The following is a 25202-nucleotide window of genomic DNA, read 5'->3' as shown; positions in this document are numbered from 1 at the left end:
AGCCACCAGCCACACTGTCTGCTCTACACTAGGCTGCCTGCTTTTGAAGGCCAATTAATTATATGATAATTTATTTAAAGTTATAACTGGAAATCAAGTTCTGTTTCCCTCATAGCAAAAAACAAGATGTCCTCCATTTTGGTTAACATTTGCCTGTCATCTTACCTTTAACTGCAATAATGAAGAATTCTAGAAATTCCTTCTTTAGTTGGGAAAAAAATATGAAAACTATGACAGCCCATTATTTAAAACTTAAGGTTTGATATCTCTATTTTCCCATAACTTACCTGAAATTTACTTTTTTTCCTTACCATTTTGTGTTCTGATGATCTTTTTTTTAAAAGTACTTGAATTAAACAAGCCATTTCCTACATATATAAACCGTTCATCTTTCCAACTCAAATTATATATCACTCTTTCAGCTTTTAATATAAACACTTATTTACCTATAGGCATAGTTTACAAAACTTTAGCTGAATATAGTTACTAATCAGTCAGTCTGCAAACAAGGGTGACTTATTTTAAGCCAACGACTCCCCAGATGATTTAGTCTCTGAAAGATTTCTCCCAATACATATAGATTGAGAGTTGTCAGTTGGATCTGGTCAAATGTCTGTTGCTTTGACAGGGCCTCACTGATGTTGGTCAAAAGTTTGAGGTGATGGGCTTCCCTGGTGGTGCAGTGGCTGAGAGTCTGCCTGCCGATGCAAGGGACATGGGTTTGTGCCCCGGTCCGGGAAGATCCCACATGCCGCGGAGCCGCTGGGCCCGTGAGCCGTGGCTGCTGAGCCTGGGCGTCCGGAGCCTGTGCTCGGCAACGGGAGAGGCCACAACAGTGAGAGGCACGCGTACCGCAAAAAAAAAAAAAAAAAAAAAAAAGATTGAGGTGAGTCTGGGCTCCCTGTGATCATGTTTGAGAGAAGAGGTGTGTCAACGGGACTGAGCAGCCATGATTTTCTCCGTGATAAAGGGACATCCTTAGGAGACAGAATTTCACCAGCTGCTGCTTAGATCTAGAACTTCCGGCAGTGCTAACAGTACAGCGTCTCCCTTGTAAGTTATGGCTGAGGGCGAAATCAACCCAGCGGTGCCATAAAGCCAAGTAGCAAGGGAACTCGTGCCCAGGAGACATCCTGCATGTTAGCAGGCAGAGTTTCTTAGTGCTAATAAATGATAACGTCCTAGTGATTCTCTTATGACCCTTTAGAGTCCTGCTTGTCTCACTAACCCCAAATATCTGTGACTGTGGCTGAATATAATCTGCACCAGGTTTTTTCCTAAATAAATTGAAAAAAAAAATCTCACAGCATTTCTTCTAGTAAACTTCATTCGTTTACAATTTTATTATCACACACGCTTTTCTTCACTTTTTGACCCAAACTCTTCTTGTTATACAATTCAAATGCATCTTACATGCTTCTGAATTATGTGGGATGCCGCTAGAACAAGAATGGTCCATTAACCCAGCTTTAATAATCTAATTCTCTTTCCATTCAAATGATGTCATGTCACATAAAACACACTGTACCATGATGTCTTCCAGCACTTAACCTTCACACAGTTAATTACTGCCACTTTATCAGGAATGGAAAAGAATCTGATGTGATTCCTACGTAATGATTTCCTGAATGTGTCCTAGTGTTTGATCTACTGGGTTAACAGAATGGATTTTTGAGAGAAAAACAAAGCTACTCTTTTAAATTCCCATTACATTAAGCCATATGATGAAACATTATATAGTCATTATATATTTTTATATAAATATATTTTAAAACATTTAGTGACAAGGAAAGATAATCACAAGTAAATATAGCAACATATAAAACATAAATCGAGTGAGAGCCTGTGTGTGTGTATGTGTTTGATAGATTCTTGTCAAGGTGCCATTAAGGTCTTACTTGGGTCACTGGTATTCTAATGAAAATAGTTTAGTTATATTAGCACTGATTTGTGAGTAAGTCACTGATATATTTTTTAAATGCCTGCATATTTGTGGAACAGATAAAAAGTACTAGCAAAAATATATAACAAATCTTAAATGCTTTTGAGGATTATTAAGATCAAGGCTAAGATCAAAGGTGACTTTTTTCTTTCCCCCTTTTTTTTTGCATGGGCTTTCAAAATTTCCTATAATGAACCTCTATTATACTTCATACTTGCTGTTTATCTTGGAATTTCTTTTCCTTTCCCTCCAACTCACTCTAGATTTCAGATTGTAGACGCTACTGTTAACCCTCTGGAGAATGATACTGGCAAGTCAGCCCTGTCTCTGTTTTCTTTTTGTCCCTAAGGTACACTAGAGCCTTACAAGAATCCACAGATTTTACACCAGAGTGGTATTTTATAGGAAGGATCATCTAATGGGAAAATCTTTGCTATAACAACAAAATCACCAAAAAATTGGGATAAAAATAGATACTTCTAATGCCAAAATTCTCCTATATCTCCTGTTATCACAATGTGATAGTAAAGCTGGTGTACATTGTTGTTTAAAAAAAAAAAAAGCAACCTCTACACAGTCTTCTTGAATAACTCTTTAACTTTAAAAAATTTCCTACTTAAAAAAGTCCCCAAATCTATAATGAAAAATACTGATGAATTTGGCTACATTAAAAAAAAACTGAAATGGTTGTATATTAAAAAGCACCGTAAACAAAGTCAAAAGATAAACAAGAACTTGGGAAAGCTATTTGCCCCACATTATATGTAAAACGCCCATTTTCAACATGAGCTCTTTCAAATGAGAAACAATGAACAACCCAATGGAAAAATGAGCAAAGGCCAAGACTGGGCAAACTAGTAGAAAAATGACTACAAAAAATAAGAAAACAAAAAGAAGCTCAACCTCATTCATAACTAAAATAATGCAAACCAAAACAAACATATACTTTTCACTTATCAGCCAGAAAAAAATTTAAGATTTGATACAAGCCAGATTTTTGGTATCATAAATTCATGTAACCTTTATAGAGGACATTTTGTAAGTATCTTTCAAAAACTTAGAGTGTATAAACAATTTGCATCAACAACTATATTTGGAACTTATTCTACTGATATAATCATATAAGTACAAAAATGCATATGTATAAATATGATCATTGGGTGTTTTTTTAAGCATCCAAAAAGGGAAATTGGAAAAAAAAAAAACAACCTTACAGTCCATAATAGGGGCTGGTTAAATAAATTATCATATTTCAGTACAATGAATGGAATACTATATAGCTATTAAAATGAATGAGTTAGATTTATGTATACTGATGTAGAAAGTTCTGCTAGCATATTATTAAGTTTAAAAAAAAAGGAAGCAAGGCACAGAACATATAATGTATAAAATGAAAAAACATGGATATACACATTTATATGCACGTATATACATTTTTTAAAGTCCTAGAGGGGTACATAAGAAACTATTAGTAGTAAGTATCTCTGGGAAGTGGATGTGGAGAGACAGAGTTAAGAGACGTGTACTTTTGTTTTATATGTTTCTGTAAGTTGACACTTATATCACATGCATCTATTACTGCAATGAAAGATTAAAACTGAAAACATCTTTTTAAAAGATTCTTTTTCAAAATTATGGTACAATAACACTTGTATAAGCTCTAGAATCATAGCAAAGTTTAAATGTAAATTCACAAGTAAAAATCTAATCTATTAGGATATTTCTTATATTTAGTAGTTATGTCTACAGAAATGCCTTAGAAGATTGCACTGTTTTTGACCCAGAAACAGTCTTTTTCTCCTTCTCTAGCGTTCATGTAAAAGGGTGTGAGGGAAGATGTCGACTATAAGCAGGAACAGGACCAGGTCAGCCACTCAGCAGAGCCCAAGTCTATATAAGGAAGAATATGTTCTTGATGTCAACCAGATGGCTTCATTACCTTCAAAAACTTTCTTAAGATGTAGTGTTAATGCTTATTTTATAAATTAGAAAATTAAAATCTGACCATATTCAGTGAATCTCATTTATCTTCTTTTTCTTTCCAGATTTAATACATGATAAATTGGTCTAAAATGGCTGAGGTTTTATCTGAGTAAGTCACTGAAGCCATCCCAGAAGGTCTGCATCCAGGTAAATGTCTTACACCTATAATGCTGTGTCTGTCAGTAGTTTTCTCTAACGTGTCAACAGTGAAGGTAGCACAAAAAGTCACATATGCCATTGTCAGGTGACAGAAACAGAGGAGGCAGAAAAGAATGAAGTTCCAGTCTTACCCCATCCCTTCCAATATACAGCTTAAGAACATATATATTAATATGATTTTCAATATAAACAGTCTCAGAATTACCAAGATATTCATGTATTGATGATAAACCATGTGAGAGATGTGCAAACCCTTGGCGAGGATCTCCTCATGGTCATAGGCCAATTGCTCTGAGCAGTGCGTTCCATGCTACATAGGGCTTTAGTAGGGCCAGGAGGAAAATGACTGTGCTCTCTCATCGGCCACCAAATGGGGAATCGGGGCTCTGTGATGCCCCAGCACTCACTTCTAGAGGCAGGCATATGTCTAAACACCATAAACCTTGAAACTACCTGCTCACCTTCAGAAAACCCGAATGTCTCAGAGTCTTATTCTTACAAAAGTCTCCCTTACTCCAGTAAGATATAGGAAAAGGGCTCTGAAATTGGATATAGAGGTGCCCTTTAATTCCCATGCAGGTTAGCCCCCTGGTAGATGTGAGTCCTGTGGAGTCACACGGCGGGGCATTACACTCAGAACCTCAGAGGGCAGCTAGAGACTGCTCTGTTGGTCCAACTCCTATCACATAGGCCTGAATGATATTTTTCATAAAAAGACTCCTGGATTTACCGGGCTAGCAGGACTTTTTTCTCCTGATGTAAATTCGGCTCAAAGAACAAGCCCTCAGCTTCCCAAACTAACAGGGGAGACACTCCCTAGTTTCTCCAAGGAGAATGAAAAGAGTAGCTTGTCCCATTCTGAATATGTTGTGATTGCATTTTATCAGAGTAGAAGGTAGATAAGATAGGTGGTGGGTTACATATGTTAGAGGTGACTAGTCTTTTTGATTGACAAGTAGGAAACACTTGCTGGAAGGCACTCCACAGTGGTGTTAGTAAACTATTTAGGACCGCTTTAATCTTGGAGACTAAACTAGTAACATTCTACAGAGTTCTGCCACTGGAAATCTTTAGGGTTTTTTTTGTGAGGTGTAGTTAAACCTAGGAAGCTGAGCTGTGCATGTTTTCAGCAAAAATCCAGCTCTGGAAAACGTACATTAAAATCTATTGAATCAGTTAGGAAGACACCAAGACAGGAAGCTTTCTTTTGCATCCTAAGAGTACGGATCAGAAGGAACTCTTTGTCTGTAACACCCCATCAGCCTTAAGGCAGAAGAATCGGGACAGCAATATGGGGGGCTCCTACTGGAAATGATTCTTAGACCATCCTCTCTTCTCCTGTATTTTGGAAGCCCCATCAGTTTCTGATTAACATTCCCATATTTGTAGCAAAATTTTCCAAATAACTGTGACATTTTGCTTACAAATAAGAAAACACTGAACAAAAACATTGTGTAAAATTTTAAACTTTTTCAAAATTTTAAGGTTCAAATGAATGAGCAAAACATACTTAATTCTAAGACTTTTTTTTTTTTTGTTAAAGAACTAATGCCATACCAATTCTGCCACTAACTAGCAACTTTGCCTTTGGTTTCCTGTGAAAGAATCTTCAAGGCCCCATCCCAATCCATGGTCACTATATTGAAATACAAAAAGTGTTTTCCAAGGGCCTTCTGAACTTTGTATTGTCACTTTAAAACTTTCACCAACTTACAACTACAGAACTTTGATCTCTTATTGATTTAAACCAGTAATGTGTAAACAGCATTTCAGAGCTTGTTTTATTGAACCAAAAATATTTAGGTTGAAATCTACTTATGAAAAATGGGAAAACCTGGTTCGGACATAGAATAAAGAACATGTTCAGTAGCTCAAAATCTTTGGTAACCATTTGCCCCATGTGGCTATTTAAATTAATTATAACAAATGAAATTGAAAACCGAGTTCCTCAGTTGTACTAGCCACATTTCAAGTTCTCAATAGACACATGTAGTTAGTGGCTACTGTATTGAATGGCACAGATATAGAACATTTCTATCACTATGGAAAGTTCTATTAGACAATACTATCATAAACAAACTATTAATAATGCAGTGGACTTCCACTGCTACTTGGCAAGAAAGTTTTGTGCTCTTTTATACTTATTTGGAAATTTTAAAATATTTTTTAAATTCCAGTTTTCTCAGTTGTAGGTTATCTGGTGTATAGTTAGTTCTCACAAGCCCCTTTTCCTTTTTCCTACTTATTTGCCTGTTAAAATATGTGGAATTAAATGTTTTACTTAAATATTTATTTAAATATTTTATGTACTCTTCTAAAGTTAGAGGTTTTCATTTCCTTAAAAATTGTGAAAAGTGGTACACACAATTATGTTGAGCTAATACATGGTTGTTGGCTTTTTTACCTGAATCACTGACATCTCCAAGTAAGAAAAAACTAGAAAAGATGTAGGATCATTTTTAAGGCCAATATTTTTTCTTTATTGTTGATATTCTGTAAGATTTTATTTTTCCTACAATGATAGATGTGTCTCAATGATACTGACTTTAAACTAAAGTTGATTTACATTTTTTCAGCAATTGGAGAGCCAAGCAAAATAACTATTAGATCATTTATTTCTTTTTATCTTTTTTATGGAAATGTGTAGTATTTTGATTTCAAAATTGTATGTATCACAGATAACAATATTTTGTTTATCATTTTAATTAATATAATCACCCCCTTTTACAGTGTATTCTTCAACTTCTTAGTCACGATTTTTCCACTGATACGATCCTGTTATTTAACATCAGTCTCAATTACTTTCCAGTCACTTATACCTAGTAATTCAATTAAATTTGGTTCCTGGACTAACGGTTGTGCATTACACAAGGCAAGAAATTAAAAACAAGTTTATCTTTGAGTTACTGAATATCAAGGATTTGAGATAGCTATATAACTAGCTGTGAAAAAGGCATATAAATATCCAGCCAATATTCCCTTTACAGATTTAATAGTATCATTTTTCAGTGAAAGCATAAATAATAGAAGTTTGGACCCAGTTTGGAACTGTTAAATATGAATCCGAGTCTTACCAATAAAAAAAAGGCAAAGTAAAGGTTAGCCACTTGTGGGGCTTTTTTTTTTTTCTTCAATAAACCAAAAAATAGCTTTCTTTATAGAATAACAGGTTTACTCCAAGTAACCTATTATTCACACAGTTTATCTACAGTAACATTGTTCCTAGGTTTAAATAATATAGCTAGATATGCTCAACATACAACTATTAATACTTTTAACAATTAAAAGAGCTCAGAGAATTAGCCTCTAAATTTAGAGGTTCTGTTTTGCCGGCAGGAAGAACTTTTCACTAGTACCAAAAGTGCTGTCCTCCTCTCCCTTCAACTAGCTAGTCATTCCTTTTAAGAATCTTGAGATGATTTGGATATATAGGAGTCATTTTTTTTTAATTCTAGGAAGATCTAAGATATCTCAGAAATGTAATAGTACAGTGCAGACCTGGCAGAAGGTAACCAGTTATCTGGAACTAGGTCTTTGGCATCTTTCCAGATTTGGAACAAAATACCGGACTCTCCCTGGGCATCTGTGAGACAACAGGAGCAATGTCATACCGCAAGTCCAAAATCCAATCAGGAGCAGCCTTCCTTCTCCTCTTATCCAGGCGAAGCCAAAATACTTCTGCACACAGCATGGGCCACCATAAAAAGCAAACAAAGCCACTGTAGATAAAACCAAGCAGTGGGTAAGGCTGTCTTTTGACCTAGAGTCTGAACCCTGGCTCCTCAGTGATGCTCCAGGCCAACGAACAAGAACACGATGGGCATTTTGCTGCCTCTTGGTCCCTCCAGTGCGGTCAGTGTACAGAGCAGGAGGATAAAACAACTCAGTATCTTCCTTAACAATGCAGAGAAGGAAATCCAACCTGCTTTGGCAGTGTGAAAGCAATGCAAATTTGAGGCATTGATGACCATAGCTTCTTATGTGATATAGAAGTTTATTCTGTAACACTAATGGCCCAGCCATATTTTATTCAATTCTAAACCATTAATGAATGCTCATCTTCATTTTACATAGAACATATTTATCTATACACAACTGAACAAATAGGGAATGTTGGAAATGGCCCTGTGAGAAGTACTGGCCCACAATGCATCTGCCTGGTTTGGGGCATTTGAAGTAGTTAGTATAGGCTCCCTCTGGATTTCTGCTAGAATGCTGATTTAACTAGATCAATGAACTAGACACATAGCATCTGAATTAAAGAGTGAGAAATACAATATGAACCAATAAGTGAAGGAAAAATTTACTATGAATAAAATAATAAATGTCAATAAATTTAAAAATTGACTTGTTTCCTTTATATGACAAATGTAACAGATCTAATTTGACATCTTAAAATGAAGAGATCTATGTGTAATCTATTTTGTGATTTTTATCTTCTTAGGAGTATGTTTTGATATCTTTAACCTTCATATTTAATTTTTTTCTTTTATCAGTTTCTATGGTGTAAACATCCATCAATCCATATTGGTTGACACATATATATATATGTGTATATATATAGATATATATATATAGATAGATAGATAGATAGATATATAGATATATATATCTCAAGAGAAAGTAATGCTGCAATCCTTCTCAGCAATTTATTCTAACAATTAAGAACCCTTGGGGCTTCCCTGGTGGCACAGTGGTTGAGACTCCACCTGCCGATGCAGGGGACACGGGTTCATGCCCCGGTCTGGGAAGATCCCACATGCCGCGGAGCGGCTGGGCCCGTGAGCCATGGCTGCTGAGCCTGCGCGTCCGGAGCCTGTGCCCCACAACGGGAGAGGCCACAACAGTGAGAGGCCCACATACCACAAAAAAAAAAAAAAAAAAAAAAAAAAAAGAACCCTTAAGCTAAATAGAATAATTCATTTCACAGGAAACTCTTACTCAATATGTATAATTAGTTTTAGTTAACTTTATTAATGAAATGCTGCAAATCAATTAGGTTTGCAATAATCAGCTCCCAAGGACCCAAGAGGGGCCGTTTCCCTCACAAGAGGGGAAGGTGATATACAATTTAGTTGGGAAGCAAATGTAATTGGATTTGATCAGTTGAATATTCCTGTCCTGATGTGGAATTAGGCACATACCCAAGCCTGAGTTTATAGTTGGAAAGAGGTAGAAAAAGCAGCATGACTTAGAAAATGTCTTCATGGTCCTACTGACCACAAACTAACAGCCAAAGTGGGCCTTTGAAACCACAGGTAGACATGTTTTCTTCTGACAGGGCTATGTTTACATTTGTTTTTCGAATCTGAATGTCTTTAAGTAGAAGAGCACAGGAACGCAACTATTTGTCACTCCTTAATGGCACTTCACGCATTTATCTAACTGCCTAAATCCTGATGGCATTTCAGTTTGCAACTATGGTGACCTAGAAGTTTATTATTGAACAGGGGTGGGGTAACCCTAAAGTTCCTTTCTTCTGACTCTAAAATAAGAAGATCAAAGAAATGTCATGACAGTAAAAAAGTCTTCTGAATGAAAGTTATATTAAACACAAGGTATTCCTATTTAGGGCTGCAGTTTGCAACAGATTCTGCTGTTATTCACTCAATAAGTATTTTTATTGGACACCTACATGCCAGTCACTATTTTCAGCATTAAGGACAAAGTGTGAGCAAAGCAGACAAAAATCCCTACCCTCATAGGACTTACATTCTAGTGCATGTAGACAGAAAAACAAGTAAAGTATATATGTTGGATGGCATGAATAATGGAAATAGAATGTGGAGGCAGTGAGGGAGAAGGGTACAGTTTGTAAAGGGAGTTTAGGGAAAGCCTGCTTAGTAAGAAGGAAGGAACTATGTGGACATCTGGAGGAAGATGGCTGTATGGAGAGAGCAGAGCAAATGCAAAGGCCCTGAGGCAGCACTATACTGGCATATTCGAGGCACAGCAAATAGGCCAGTATCCAAAAAGCCAGTATTGAAGGGTATAAACTGACAGACTAGAGACATATTTAGAATGGATGCTAGAAGAGGGGAACAAATGAAATTTTTAAACTGAAATGGTTTAAATATTGAAAATGCTTTGAAATATAGTGAAATATTTTCACACAAGAGATTTTAAAAAGAAGTCAGGTCCATGATTCAATCCCCAATGACTGGTTCAGTAGCCATCATGGTCAGGGGCTACGTCTAGAACTCTAATCACTAAAAACCTGCATTTGATGTCAGTTCCTCCTGGACAACCAAGTGACTTGTTTGGCACCTTTGGTATACCCCCAAAACACTTTGCCTATCACTGACCTGTAATCCCATGTCTCTGGGCCTGAAAATAAAACTCCCTGTAACAGAGTTAGTGGTGCATGACATTGCCATTAGATTATTTTTAGTGAAAGCTTTGCCTCCTGACACAAATGCACTGATGAACTTAATAATTCCTGGGGCTACCACTGAATGCAAAATGACTTCATATACTGGTTATTCCATTTAAATTATTTTATCTTCAAGTCCAACAAAAAGAAAATTCTAAATAAAAAGATACATTTGGGATTGTACATGTGGCATCCATCCACATATAACTGAAATAAAATTATTTAATGGAAAATTTCAAATTCAGCCACCTCTAAATATGTAAGATAGTCTGAATGAGAAGGAACAATTCTGACTTTGTATTATTTTTTAGTGGTAGTGTTTTCTCATAATCCCATGCCTTTTTCCTGTCCTGCTATTCTTCAAGATTTCCTAATGAGAATTAGAGAACAGGCATATTTAACAATCTGTATTTGCAGGTTGTAAACAAGAAAATGAAGACTAATAGTTTCTCTCCTGCTAATTTGATTTTCGACAGCTCCTCTCCTACCAGCTTAGGCAAAGGACTTAGTTACTATTTCCAGCAGATGGGGCCAAGGAAAAGACAATCATCTGTGATGTCATGCTTCCCCCAAATAGGCCAGCTGCCTTTCAGGCCTCGGTTAGAGATTTCTAACCGAAGAAATGAGAAGTGATCATGAACAGAATGAGGAAAAAATGCAATTTCCTTTATTCTAGAAAAACAATACTCAGTGGCTGGTTCACAATGCTACAGTAAAACATTTTCATACATTTCTCCTACACACGTGGAGAGTTATAAGGTATGCACTTAGAAGTAGAAATGCTGATTTGATTTCCAAAGTGGTGGTGATAGAAGGAGGCTTCTGGAAACGGGGTTGTGCTGAGTTGACAGAAAAATAAAGGATTCAGTCCTTAACTGGTAATATGTGACTGGCTCTCTAAACTGAAATATAACCCCAAAAGAACTTCTTCTGGTACAATTCCAGGTCCCAGGGCTAGTTAATGGTACAAATAGTTATTTATATACAACTATACAGGAATGTATTTCCCAGGACCCCTCTTATCATTGACATCTCATAAAATCAGCCCTGCAAAAGATCTAGAACATTCTGAGAACATACAGCATGTAACTTTAAATGAGGAAATTTCCTTTTCTCATGCAAAAGCATGAAAGTTGGTTTGAATTGACATGGACTTCTGTCCAGGCCAGGGCCTGTGATTTCAGGAAGCATGTATCTCTTTTGAAACTCTAGTGTGTCCTTGGAAATGGCTGCGTAAAGGCCAAACTGCCAAAGTCTATTCCTTCTCCTCTGAGTAAAATCTTTTAGTTGTATGTCAGTAGCTGGTCTTTGTTCTCCTCAGTGCTTGTTGCAAAATACCACAATTTTCATTCTAAACCCCAATAGTATTAGGAAGACAAGTTGAGTTAAAATAATGCCTGTAATTTAATAAGTATTCTGTCCCTAATAAAAAGCTAGTTAGTCACAGCTTCGTTCAAATCCCTCTCCCCCAGATTTTTCTCCTGAAAGGAGATACTCGACAGCATTTTAGGGAAAACAAACTTTTGTCAATCGCTAAGGATAAGGTAATAAAAGGGTTGAAAATAGCATTTTAAGCATCATGTTTTTTCTTTAAGTTCCCTGAGGTTGAACAGATTCTTAAACTTCATTTTTTTAACTGCGCTGAAAATAGTTTGTCTCTAGTTGACTCTTATTCAGGGCAATGTTATATCTTCTTAATCTAGTAGAGTCACAAATTTAAGTCATCAACCTGAGCAAGTAATTGAAATGGTACAATCTTCTCACTCAAAAAAAATAAAAAATAAAAAATCCAGGAGTGAATCATCCTTAAAACTCTCCCAACTTGCAGTCTAGTTTCATGGGTGAAAACTTTGGGAGACCAGTTTGGGAAGCAACCAGAGCCTGGTAGTTTCATACACTTGATCTTATCACCTTCTCACAACAACATTTAAAAGTAACTAGGAATAAAAAATAAACTTGTTATTTAATATGGTAATAAAGTGTTTTTATGTGGAAAAATAAATAAATAAAATAAAGTATACCTCAGTAAACCTGAAAAAAAAAAGTAACTAAGACTATTGCCATTGTATTATATTGCTATTTTTTTAAATGCAGACACAAAGAGAATGTAATAGTTAACATCTATTAATTGGACACTTAGTTGGTCAGGCACTGGGTTAGTCACTTTATCTCCATTTTCTTAATTCACAAAAACAAAACAAAACAAAACTGCAAGCTAGGTTTTCTTATTGGCTTCATTTTTTTACAGACAGTGAGTCTAAGGGGCCCATCTTGCTAACCAATACCAGGGCAAGAACTGGAATTTTGGACTGACTCCAAAGCCCTAGTTCTCATTTCTCTCCCAGATGTCATCCATCAAATTCTTCAAAGCCTGAGATCTTCCTTTTTTTCAATTAACTGCTACACTAGCAGCACTTTTTTTACATATATGTATACAAGCGAACACTGTGCTAATATTTAACTATAGGTTTATACTGATGTTGGATGCAAGTATAAGCTAGCGTCATCTTGAATAATAGTAGAAGAGTCAGGAGCTCTGAAAGTAATGTTCAGGATTGGGTAAAGCAGGTATTTTTCTGTCACATGTCAGTGAGAAAATTAATTCATATGCCACCAGCCATATGCAGAAATGCAACAGGAAATGACAAACTTAACTACTTTAAATAATCTGGTCTGCAATACAAATTATTGCACTGTGAATTTGTGTCCTTCTGCTGTAGAACTGATCATTTGGATTATATAGGCAAGCGGTGTAAGACATTACTAAAATTATCCTTGAATCCTAGCTTTGAGATCTATATAAAACACTAGGCAGTTTGCCTGAGAACACATAGAAAACACTTTTTTAAAGGATTGGGATGGGTTATTTTCCCTTCTGTTAAATATTAGCCTTTGAAATGAACTCAGCTGATCTGCTAAATAACATTTGCAAATTGTTGTGTTTTAATAAAGTGACAGACTGAGAGAGAAGCCACACTAGACCTGCTTATGCTTCTGGAGGCGTTACAGACCAGGAACATTATGCAATAATGCCTTTTAAAAGAAGGGAGCCACTTAGCTTTACACCTTGCCTGGCAACAAATGTAGACACTTACTCCAAACTCGGGGGTAATTAGAATCTATGAAAATCCAGCATCTAAATCCCAAACCCCTGGTGCAATACATACTCAGTAAATTACCGTTTTTTACCTCTAGTATTTTCAACAATTTCATTTAAGTATGTGAATATATGAGTGTGTGGTGTTTTAGGAGGCCTGCTCTATAATGCTATGGAAAGGTTTCATCACTATTAATCAGGTATGCAGTAAATGGGACACCTCATTTTTTCCATTTCTGGAAGGCTCAGAGCCTTTGCTGCTGCTGGCAGAAGGCAGACCCCAATGCACTATACTAGTGAAAAATTCCCGGCAAACGTGGAACCCAGTGAAAATGTGGGAGACGCAACTTGCAGTCGCTACCACTGGCAATCATCGCCACTATTACAGCTTTAATCAGGCAAGCCCAGGCTCATGCATTGGTTTATAAAGTTGCAGCAAAGCCTTATAAATTAAGCCTGAAAGAACATTAAGTTTTAGTCTAATCTTGGATCAACAAGAAATTCTTATTTAAAAACCTTCCTAAAAGTAGTCAGATTGGTGTTTTAAGAACTAAACCGAATCACACTGCTTTAACTTTTCTTTTGTTGCAATAGGAAAATAAATGCTTTAAGAATTAAAGTTAAAACACAGAGATCTTAAAATATGTTGGAGGAAAAACTACTTTACAGAAGATAAATTTGTTCCCTGGACTTGTAACTGGCTGTTGATTTCCGGGTTTCTGAGTGTGAAGGTGTACTGTCTCCTAGACAGAGCAGGGAAGACTTGGTACCCTTCTGAATGAAAGGGTGCCTATTAGCTTTTCTCCTTCATTTCCTAAAGTGTGATTTTTATTCCCTGGTGTTATGTTTTTAAAAGATTTTAAATCTTAAAACATAGAACTAGGTGTTGAAATTGAGAGCTGAAAGTCTCAACCAGTTGGGTATGATTTTTTTAAATAGGTAATACAGACCTCTAGTGGTTGAACAGTTTGAAAGCCTCTGCAAGAAGAGGAAATTGTGCATCAGGTGCTTGCATTTTTTTTTTTTTTTTTTTTTGAATTTTTGCGGTACGCGGGCCTCGCCCGTTGCAGAGCACAGGCTCCGGATGCGCAGGCTCAGCAGCCATGGCTCAGAGGCCCAGCCGCTCCGTGGCATGTGGGATCTTCCCGGACCGGGGCAAACCCGGTCCCCTGCATTGGCAGGCGGACTCTCAACCACTGCGCCACCAGGGAAGCCCAGGTGCTTGCATTTTAAAGAGGAAAAACTGTTGCTAGTTACAATTACACTGCAAAATTCACATAGTTCATACAAATCAAAAAAAGGTAATACTGTGCAACAAGGGAAGATGGAGCACTTCCCACCCTTTTAGGTGCTCTCAATTCTCCCAAGACAAGCAAGGACCCCTCCCATCAAAGTCCCAGCAAGAAGTCTGGATCTGTATTGGTTTTCCTCTGAAAGATTAATGTCCAATTCACTTGTTATATGAATGGAGCTGGCAGATATCTGCGTTATGTAAAAATAGATTTCATTTTCCTTGGCACACAGTTTTGCCTCCATGAGACTCTTCTTCCTCTAAACTCCAAGGGCTCCCCGTGAAAATGCAAGAGAATCTCACACAGCCACTGCTTGCCTGTCCTTTCCCAGGTTCTCTCCATGGGGACAGCCACACTCCACTGGACTGGGGCTCAGTGTCTGGGGTGTTTCTCCATCTCTATGAGGTGCAAACTATTGGATCCGTGCACAAGCTTCAGTGATTATTAAATGTCTCTCTAGACCAGCGCTTCTCAAACATGAATAGCTACACAAACTACCTGGAGAATCTTGTTGACATTCAGATTCTGACTCAGTAGGTGTGGAATGGGGACTGAGATGGCTTTACTAGAAAGCTCCCAGGTGATGCTGACACTGGCATCCAGGACCACAGCTGGGAGGAGCAAGGAGACGCTCTAACATCTCTAATTTTTTATTACACTGTGTTTCACTGATTTCTTCATCTTTCTCTTCTTTTTTACTTCAATGTCATCTCAAAATTTAATTTTTGACTTTATATAACTTTTAAAGTTCTCTTTCACTTGACTATGTACAAAAATCTCTGGGAACCTGTTATTCAAGTATTGTAAAGTTGACCTTACATTTTAAGAATGGATTCAGTGTCATCTGTTTAGTGTGGTGAGTTCATGGTGGTTGTGAGCACCTCTCTAGCACTTGAAGTAATTAGGCGTTTGTAACCACAATTAAATACCTGATTAGCCATACTGGGAGAGTGCCTGAGATCGGATTTGTGCATGCTGAAAAACTACTAAGGGCCCAAGGTGACATCCACATCGTAAAATCAGGCAGAATAAAAAGCACGAGCTGAAACCCTTAAGAGTCAACAGATCAGAGTAAAATATGGGAAAAACATTTCTCAGACAAAATCCATCATCCAAATAAGTTCCTATCATGGCATGTTATCAAGCTGAATTTTGAAATCCATAATTTTAGAACTTATGTCATGGGGTAGTCTTGAAAAGCCTCCTACAAACTTTTAACATCCAGTTTCAATCAAAAATAGTATATTACCAGGCTGTAGCATGGAGGGAGTATATAAATTATCATCATTGCCCTGCATGAACAGTAATTCACAGATCTGGCTCAGACACGACTTAGATGAAATAATTAACTATGTATAGTACTTAACAGTATAAAAGTAATTAATCTAGCCGCCTCATACTGGTTTGGCCTAAATAAACATGTAATAAAAAAAGCCATAGATTTTATTATTTTTTCACTTAACGTTACTACTTTAGTAAGTTGGAATTTTAATATGGCAGAAGAAAGATATCTTTCCCTTAAAAAAATAACACTTTCTTTTCAAATGTTAAAGTACTAACTATAAGCTGAATGAGTTCTGTTTATAATTGTGCACAGATGTTCTCAATTAATAGTATTATGCATTCTGCTTCACAGGAATTTGGCGAACATGATTATTTTAAATTATGGTGTAAATAAGAAAAAAAATCGATTTTTTTAACCACAAGTCACATAGACTCTGTTGAGGTACTACAGTTGTGTGGTGGTGTAGCTTTGGCAAAATGTTTCAGATAAACTGGTTTTTTGCCCCATGGATTCTGAGAGGAGACAAGTGGCCTTTGGCTTATAGACCCTTCATCAGCAGGTCCACAAGGTAAAGGGCAGGGTCATTAGTTGGTATGAGGGCAAAAAAATAAGGCAAGTATCCCTTCTGGGCAAGAGAAAAGAGCTCGGGTGATTTCTGCGAGGGAGAAAGAGGTGCACCCCATGCAGGTCTTTTTTTAAAGTCCACTCTCAACGTATGGCTGCTCCTTTGCCTAATTTTTTTTTTTAATATTTATCTATTTATTTGGCTGCTCTGGGTCTTAGTTGCAGCACACGGGATCTTCATTGTGGCACATGGGATCTTTAGTTGCCGCATGTGAACTCTTAGCTGCAGCATGTGGGATCTAGTTCCCTGACCAGGGATAGAGCCCAGGTCCCCTGCATTGGGAGTGCAGAGTCTTAGCCACTGGACCACCAAGAAAGTCCCTCCTTTGCCTTATCTTATAGACTATAACATGTTCTATATGACCCCATTGCCTAATCATTATATTATTATCCCTATTTCATAAATAGACAAAGAAGAGGAGGAAGCTAAATAATTCTTCCAAAATTAAATAGCACATAAGATGTAGGTCAAACTCAAACCCAGAGACTTCTACTTCCAGGCAAGATGGAGTGAGAGAGATTTACTGTCTCGCCAAAAAAAACTACTAAAATATTATATATATATGAATATATATATGAATATATATGAATATATATGAATATATATATGAATATATATATATGAGAAACAATGATTTTCAAGACAGTGGACACCAGGCAACAAAGGACAGTAGTCTCTGAGGGATAGAAGACAAATGAAGTGAGCCCCACATCATTGCCTGGAGAAAGCTCCAAGCCAGGGCTCAGAAAGGATAATCCAGAAGGAGCTCCCAGGTGTCCCTGAGCTGTGGAGACGGAGCTGGGGTCCAGAGACGCAAGGAGCTAGAGATCACAGAGCAGAGTACCAGACGCTAGAGAGCTTTACAAAGAAAGAGCGTGGAAATCTGAAAGGTCCTCCCTGTGTTTCAGTGCATGTGAGTAATCACCCAGAAGGATTAGAGGGCACACTCCACAGAGATTATCCAGAGCCAGAAAATAGTTGTTGTTCCCACGAGCCTGAGGGGTAAAACTCATAGTTCATGGGACATCAGGTAGCATATTCACAAGGGTTTTGCCTCAAGAATAGGAAAAAATTAGACTAAATGCTTCTCTGGTCCCACCTAACAAAGCTTAAAAGCCAGATCTGAAGGAATCCAACCGTTTGCAAGTAATGTAACTGCTTCCCAGAACAAAGCTGGAGAATTTACATGGGAATACAAAAACATCCAATATCCAACAAGGTGAAGTTCACAGTGCTTAGCATCCATTCAAAAATTACCAGGCATGCAAAGAAGCAGGAAAATAAAATCCATAAAAAGAAAAAAAATCAATTAATAGAAACAGACCTAGTAATGACACAGATGATAGAATTCCATATGTTCAAGAAGCTAGGGGAAGGTCTGAACATATTGAAGAGACATGGACAATATTCAAATGTCTGAAATAGAATTTCTGGAGCTGAAAACTCAAACCAAGACTTCAGACACTATGACCATGTTCCTTCCACTGCCCCCACCATATTCTTCCCTGGATCATGAGTTTGATCCCAGTGGCCTCATACTTACTACTTGCTTAATACTGAAATTCCCAGATGAATACTTCCTTTCAAGAGGGGTTTAGCAGATGAAGACAACAGACTTCCCAAAGGCGCTCCACATGGGCCCTTTCCCAACCCACTCTGACTCCCCCACCCCCGAGGCCCTTCTCTGGCTCGTGGAGCAGATGGCATCACTGTCCATGGACTGACACTCCTCTCTGGCATGGACTCCTCAGTAGAGTAGCTACTAGCAGTCCTCAACGTGGCACCTTCCGAATTATAAGCAAGTTTACATCATCAGACCACCATGTTCCATCTCGATTTTCCATCTCACATGAAAACTCTATAGTTTGAAACAGCATGAAATTTGTTCTCTTCACCCAAAATACAATTAAAATGGAAGTTAGTATTGATACTTTTGAAGCTCCCCACCCTTCCCATCCAAGGCACTATGTATAAAACCATGAACTGTGTTCTTCCAGCCAATGAGACAATTAACCAAAATGTACATGTTGTCCTTTTACAGAATTCAAAATATGCTCATGAGAATTAAACTATTTTTCCAACCAAGCTAAAAAAAATCAATTTACTTGTCTAGGAAGTTTTATGAGGGCTAGAATTCCAAGAAATGTATATGCTAGCCAAATATTACTGTTCATCAGAAATGTTCCATATGCATCCAGTATTAATCCTGTGTAATGCCCTCAGTCAATGTACCCACTTAACAGCAGATATAGTCTCTCTATGTATTTTGTGTGTGTGTGTTCCTAAACCTGCAGTGAATGAATTTAGAAAAAAAATATCAAAAACACAAACGTAGCCTTGCAACACAAATATGTAGATAATTTCATGCTTGGAACATCACAGTTCACTTTAGAAACACTTTACTTGACAACGAAGCTTTCAAGAATAAGTATTTTTCAGCACTTACTGAAAATGTTTTAAAATCTCACCTCATCACCAGTTATATAACCAGGGCCATGTGGTCATTGTGGCTCTATGAAATGGCATCAGACCCTTTCACTACTGATCGTCTTTTGGGCACTAGATGATACCTTTTGAATAGATGTTAAAATAATGTGCAAGAACCAAATATCACAGATTGTGTGCTGTATTCACCCGCGTGGAGACATCACTTTAGTGAAATGCAACAACAGCTCTAGAAAACATAACAGTCTCTTTACCAAAATATAAAAAGGAAAAAGGAAAGGTAAGTTGCTGGCAAGATCAAAGAAGTGGGGAGGTGCAGTACCAGCTGCCATTCTGAGACAGTTCTCAGACTCTGCACCAGGCTAGTCTCATGAGAGCAGGGGTGGGTAATACCTCATCCCATCATATCTCTTTGTTTTCCCACTACCTGCTACTCCTTGGTCATGGATTATTGTTGAATGTGGAAATGGAATGGGGGATTTCTAACAACAGCACACTTCAAGTATTTAGTGTATTATAAAAACACTGGAATGGGGGTTTGCAGCATCTTGCTGGGGCTTGAAGTCTGTTTTCTATTTTTTTTTTTTTTTTTTTGCGATACGCGGGCCTCTCATTGTTGTGGCCTCCCCCGTTGCGGAGCACAGGCTCCGGACGCGCAGGCTCAGCGGCCATGGCTCACGGGCCCAGCCGCTCGGACCGGGGCACAAACCCATGTCCCCTGCATCGGCAGGTGGACTCTCAACCACTGTGCCACCAGGGAAGCCCGAAGTCTGTTTTCTTAATTGTAAAATTAGGCCTGGATCCTGAGTTGTAAATTGGCAGCCCTTGGACCAAATTTGGTCTGCAAAAGAGTTCTGTTTACTTCCACGCAGTGTTGATTTTTTCTCATTTGCTTTAGTTGAAAATATTTCAAAATAGGATACTCCATGTAAAATTTGAAATTTCCAGCTTATCTTAAAAAATCAGCCTGTATCTTCCCCTGATCACGACTGGCACAATTAAGAATCCCCGTCCCCACCTCCTCTGAGAAAGGGGAAGTGTCCACCACCATGGTCCACCACCATACCCACTTCACCCATCTCTGTTGCTCCCAGCCCCTATTAGTATTTAAATATGTGAACCCTGAAGCATGTAATTTCTAGGGCCTATTCCAGCAGTAAAATGTTATGAATCTCTGACTCAAGTTGTCTCAATAAAAGCAAAAGACTATAGAGAATAATATTTCAACTACATTCTAGGTTAAAACAGACTTTGCTTGGGTAGCCTGACAACCAAGACCCCATTTAGAATATCGTAATTGTGTATGTTTACAGGGACAAAGGGCATACATATAGTTTGTAGGTCACCCACCCGGCGGGTATGGAATTTGATTGTATCGCGAATGTGCCCCTCCTACAGTCTCGCTGTGGCTTCTTCTTTGTCTTTGGATGTAGAATATCTTTTTTGGTAGGTTCCAGTCTTTTTTGTCAACGGTTGTTCAGCAGTTTGTTGTGATCTTGGTGTTTTCGTGAGAAGAGGTGGGCTCAAGTTCTTCCTGTCCACCATCTTGTCTCTGCCTCCCCTGGTGTCTCTAAGGGCGTACATATATATTCCTGTATTTCTCTCAAGAAGAAAAGCAATAAATATGACCCCTAGATTTCCTTCTATAGCAGAAATTTCTGTGACTTCCTGATCTACACTGAGACAAAACTACACTCCAAACCTAAATCGAAAGTCCATAGTCACAGAATGACTTTTTCTGTAAAGAGAACATCTTAATTTGTTGATGTAACATGAAGCATGTTATTTATCTAGAGAATGGCTTTTAAGCGGATCGTTGGCATGCATATAACAATGCCTACTGAAACAGACTGATTCCTAGACATATTTTCTCTGTATCAGAACCTCTTCATATCCAAAATTATTAGCATACTATGTTATTCTCACAAAGTTCTAATGAACTGCACAAATCTGCCTGCTCTATTCTGAGTACAAAAATATTTAGCCTAACTTGTTTTTCCATTATTTTATATAGTAATAAAGTAATATCAAAAATGTTATTACCAGGGGCTTCCCTGGTGGCACAGTGGTTGGGAGTCCACCTGCCGATGCAGGGGACACGGGTTCGTGCCCCGGTCCGGGAAGATCCCACATGCCGCGGAGCGGCTGGACCCGTGAGCCATGGCCGCTGAGCCTGCGCGTCCGGAGCCTGTGCTCCACAACGGGAGAGGCCACAACAGTGAGAGGCCCGCATACAGCAAAAAAAAAAAAATGTTATTACCAGAAATAATACAGTGTTTTATAATTATTAGAAAGTGAATCTCATGAAGTCATATTAAAAAACAACAATTACCACATGTTAAGTCAGATAATTCAAGGAAGAGACATATGAATACTAGGGGGGCTCTTGGCAAAGATATTTTTTTCTCTCAATCCTACGCTTTGAAGGAAATTTTTGCCATTTAATTAGTATAAGTAAGCTTCATCAACCAAAGGTCTATAGTATGGTATTTTCCCCCCTCCAGCTTAAAGTACTCTTAAAATCATCTACACTTCAGGTGTTCATACTTTCACTTCTTTTAAAAATGGATCCTTCCTGGATCCTTTACATTGCTTTATGGGATTAACAACAAATTGTATCACCATACTGTATTGTATTGACAGAGCTCTAACATCATGCCAATCTGTTTCTTAGCCATGTGTAATAATGTGACAACTTATACATATATATAAATTTATGGGGTAATTCACTTAGTATTTGGTGGGGACATATGAATATATATTGAGAATATATAAAATGATAGTAAAAATAGATATTTATTGAGTGTTTAATATATGGCAATCTTTTTTCCCCCATATTGTATTTAACCCTCATGTTAACAGCAAGTTTTTATCCTGTTTTAAAAGATGAGGACACTAAGGCTCAATGAGGATGAGTAAATTAGCCAGTTACAAGATTAGTCAGAGGTTGAGCCAGGATCTTACCTTTGTGACTGCAAAGCTTACGGTTTGTTTCCCATGATGCCTGCCAGCCACCAGACTCTGCTAACGTTAATTAAATTAATGTTCCCTTTTAAAATGCTAAGTACTGAATATATACCTCTTGATATATAGATTAACTTTCCACTTCAGCCATATATTAAACTTGTTTTATGGTATATAGTCTGTTCACACTGAATGAGTACAATAAATTATCTTTTGAGGAAATTATTTTAAACATAGAATCTTACAACATTCTTACAAGGGCGAGGTCGAGGCTTTATCATCTCATTCCCATTGGTCAGAGCAAGGTCCAATGAAGGTTTAATGATTTGCCTAAGGTCTCAATTTCTAGAATGGCAAAGAAAAAGCCACCAAGTCCTCCACCCCCCAGCTCCAGACTACTGTTTGTTCTCAGTCTTTTTTTTCCCTCTGTTAAACCCTGCAATCAACAGATTTCTACTCTTCAGCTTCTTAAATTATGTTGCTTTTTTACTTACCACTATTGGTTTTATATATTAAGATTCAGCATCAGCATTTACCATATCTTTTAACTTCCTAATTCTGAGTGCTTCCATCTGATTGCTTATTTTTGAACCTTATGGGCTTTTTCTTTATTTCAGTTTTATCCCAATTATCCAGGAAAGGCTGCCTGAGTCTTCTGAAAGCTCTGATGTTCTCAATGAAAAGACCTTCTGAATGACCTTGTTTGTCTCCCATGGAGTTGCATATCACAACTTCAAATGTCCCACTAAAATGTTACCCATTTGGCATCAGTATACAGAAAAGGCTGCATTCTGTGATAAGAAGTACAGCAGTGTTTTCCTAGTGAGAGAACAGAGTCCTCAATGGTTTCGGGGAAGTATAATTTCCTCAGATTTAGCTGGTATTTCAAACACAATGGTGCTTTTCTTCTAGAACTAGTCAGTAAGAAATTTGTAGGGAAAAATACCACAGGAACCAATAAACAATTAAAATTTTGGTCATAGAACTCTATTAATATTGGTCCTTTAGAAACCCTTTTTTTTTTTTTCAGAAATGTTCTTCGGCTACAAAAACAACTACTCATTGCCCTTATGGATCAGTAAAGCAGTTGGGCAGAAGAGACAAGTAGCAGAGACTCAAACTAAGTAACTGAAACTCTTTGGTTGACAACTGGGAGAGATTATCATTTGTAACTAGGTATGTTTATCTCTCTCTAACTAGGTATGCTTATCCCTCTCTTACTTTTCTCTACTTGGTTTAATTCTCATTAGAGCCTTGATGACAGGCTACATTCAATGTGTAGAGAAAAAAAGCCTAATGTGAATGCAAAGATGAATTTACATTCAAATATTGTACAGTCAGTTTAGACACTAATGACTCAGATTGACACAGCAGTTGCCTATGGCAGTGACGCCACCAGAGGGCAGGGTTTGACTTCCGGACCTGGTGGCTGCCTTCCTCCAGAGGCAACCTTGGAGTTACTATAAGAGCCATCAAATCCTTAGAAGCCCTTATAATGAATTTAAGCTCAAATTCTCTCTTCCATTGTTCTTGTACAGAATCCTAGAATTCTGGAAAATACTTAGAGAGGATAATTTCTAGAATGATCTGACACAACAGATATTTAGTCAACTGACAATTTTAGAGCCCCTACTAAGTATTCAGCATGACCTTGAACATTTAAAGGCTACCTGACAGAATTTTATCTTTTGAGGGATCTATAGTTTCCCTGGGAAGATATGAATATAATACCACCAATAAAAAAGACTGTATAGTTAACTTATTCCACGAAAGATAAGAACTACAGGTCATCAAGAATTGAAAGGGGAAAAAACAAAGTCCAGACCAGAAAGATTTCTCAACATCAGTACCACTGACATCTTAGACTAGATAATTCTTTGCTGCAGGGGTCTATCCTGTGCCTTGTAAGATGATTAGCAGTATCTTTGGTCTCTACCCACTAGATGCTAGTAACACTCCCTCCTCCCTTTCCCCCTGTTATCGGAACCAAAAATGTCTCCAGACATTGCAAAATGTCCCTGGAGGGCAAAATTACCTGATAGAGAAGCACTTAACCAGAGTATATAGAGATGACCTTACAAAAAAAAAAAAAAGAACTGAACCTCGAAACTTTAGAATGTCAGAAATGTAAGGACCTGCTCTCTAAGCCTCAGTTTCCTCATCTGAAGAGTGGGAATAATGGTGCCTTCCCTGATAGGTCTTGTATTAGTTTGCTAGGACTGCCATAACAAAATAACAATAGAAATTTATTTTCTCCCAGTTCTGGAGGCTAGAAGTTCAAGATCAAGTTGCCAGCAGGGTTAGTGTCTGGTGAGACCTTTCTTTTTCACTCGAAGACAGCCACCTTCTCACTGTCTTCACATGTTTTTTTCCTCTGTGCAAGCACATTCCTGGTGTGTCTTCCTTTAATAAGGACACCAATCCTACTGGATTAGGGCCCCAACCCTGTGACCTCATTTAACCTTAATTACCTCTTTAAAGGCCCTATCTCCAAATATAGTCACATTGAGGATTTAGGCTTCAATGTATGAATTTGGGGTTGGGGGGACACAATTCAGTTCATAACAGGGCTCTTACAGAGATGAAAGCAATTAGCATAATACTTGGCATATAGTAAGCATTCAATTAATCATAAATGTTCCTATTGTTAATATTAAGCCACTATTATTATAAGTCCCCCATGTGAATCAGATACCAGCTGAAGCACAGAAGAGTATAAAACAATAAGTTTATTTGAACACTTGTGTGTAACTTTGTGCTGAAGTTATGCAGCAAAAAAGTTTAAATTGACATTTTCCCCATTGACATAGCTAATTATTTCAAAGATGTTCTGGCTTCCTTTATGCGAAGGTCAAAGGGCAGTAGATCCTGCATCCCCAGCATCTGATGAGTAGTAAATGACCCAGAAATAAGCTTTTAAGTGCTTTGGGGAATTTCTTTGCGTAAAGAAATTCTGTGTAAATATTTCTTGGGAGTGAGGGTGATTAAGTTCACCCTCTTAATTTGATTTATGTTTCACCTATCTCACAGGAGATAA

General features: G+C 37.6%; 1 protein-coding gene across 3 annotated transcripts in view; it reads left to right on the top strand.

Moving 5' to 3' along the window:
• AGTR1 (angiotensin II receptor type 1) overlaps nucleotides 1-25202 on the top strand; it is a 44885-nt gene that overhangs the window by 5454 nt on the left and 14229 nt on the right. For 2 of the 3 annotated variants that reach the window (XM_067737554.1, XM_067737553.1), the window contains exons 2-3: nucleotides 3988-4072; nucleotides 23196-23341. The gene's annotated coding sequence lies outside the window, so the exon portion shown is untranslated. The remainder of the gene's footprint in view (nucleotides 1-3987; nucleotides 4073-23195; nucleotides 23342-25202) is intronic. The other variant, XM_067737555.1, reaches the window with a different exon arrangement.

The sequence above is a fragment of the Pseudorca crassidens genome, chromosome 5 (assembly GCF_039906515.1).
Source record: "Pseudorca crassidens isolate mPseCra1 chromosome 5, mPseCra1.hap1, whole genome shotgun sequence".
NCBI lineage: Eukaryota > Metazoa > Chordata > Mammalia > Artiodactyla > Delphinidae > Pseudorca > Pseudorca crassidens.
The sequence above is the reverse complement of the archived record's forward strand: the minus strand, read 5'-3'. Positions and strand labels throughout refer to the sequence as shown.